The sequence below is a fragment of the Austrofundulus limnaeus genome, unplaced genomic scaffold (genome assembly GCF_001266775.1).
Source record: "Austrofundulus limnaeus strain Quisiro unplaced genomic scaffold, Austrofundulus_limnaeus-1.0 Scaffold358, whole genome shotgun sequence".
In the NCBI taxonomy this organism is placed as follows: Eukaryota; Metazoa; Chordata; class Actinopteri; order Cyprinodontiformes; family Rivulidae; genus Austrofundulus; species Austrofundulus limnaeus.
In genome coordinates this window covers 585,793-587,071 of record NW_013952760.1, presented here as the reverse complement: position 1 = coordinate 587,071, position 1,279 = coordinate 585,793, and positions in this window count along the sequence as shown.

The window sequence follows — 1,279 nt, the reverse complement described above, 5'->3', positions numbered from 1 at the left end:
GTCTGTAAGACAGCGGGGACATTGGTGAGCCCAAAAGGCATCACCAGATATTCAAAATGCCCTAAAGGAGTTTTGAAAGCCGTCTTCCACTCATCCCCCTTCTTAATCCTAACAAGGTGGTAGGCGTTTCTTAGGTCCAGTTTTGAGAAGATGGTGGCAGAATGGAGTCGTTCGTGAACAGAGTCAATCAAAGGGAGAGGATAATTATTCTTAACTGTTATGAGGTTTAAACCATGGTAGTCGATGCATGGTCTGAGTGTTTTGTCTTTTTTCTCTACAAAAAAAAATCCTGCTCCGAGTGGAGAAGTGGAAGTGCTGATGATACCAGAGGTTAGAGAGTCTTCAATATACTCCTTCATGGAGTCTTTTTCTGGCCCTGACAGATTGTACAGTCGACTTGATGGGAGCGGAGCACCAAGGAGAAGCTCGACTGCACAATCGTATGGTCGATGAGGGGGAAGAGAAAGGGCTCTCTGTTTGCTAAACACGGGAGCTAGATCATGGTACACCTCAGGGACCCCAGACAAGTCAATATCCTCTTTTATTTCCTTGTTCTTATTATTAACTGCACCAGTAACAGCACTACGCAAGCAGTTTTGGAGGCAGAATTTACTCCAGCTTTCATTGCGTCTTTCTGGCCAGTTAAATACAGGATTGTGTTTTACCAACCAAGGGAAACCAAAACTAACTGAGGACAGGGGGAATCGAAAATGAAAAACTCACTGATTTCATGATGGTTGCCAGAGATGATGATATGATGGTCTAGGATTCGTGCTTTGATTTGTGAAATAACTTAACTTAACAGTAATTCCAGTCACAGTGCGGGGGGAGTCGAGAGGTTCTGAAGACAGTTGAAGTTGTTCTACCAAAGAGTTTGAAATTAAGCTCTGTTTTGCTCCAGAGTCTATGAGGGCTGAAATAGGGAGTTTAGTTTGATTGTGGATGATAGTTGCAGGTAAGGATAGTAAGGATGCAGGGGAAAAACCATTCGAACCCGTCAAGGCCCCCTGATTTAGTGACGGGTCGGGCCGTTTCCCCGAACGGGACAGGTTGCGACAAAATGTCCTTTGTTTCCACAGTAAATACATACTTTTGCGGCAATGCGGCGTTGTCTTTCCTCTGGAGTTAATTGTGTTCGTCCTATCTGCATTGGTTCCGGTTCAGGGGGTGGTGAGTGGTGATTGGTTGAGACAGCGGAGGCAGGAAGGAAGTGGAGAGGTGGAGGATTGTGGGAGATGGAGTCTCTTTCTCTCCGTCTCTCTCTCAGTCTGTTATCGAT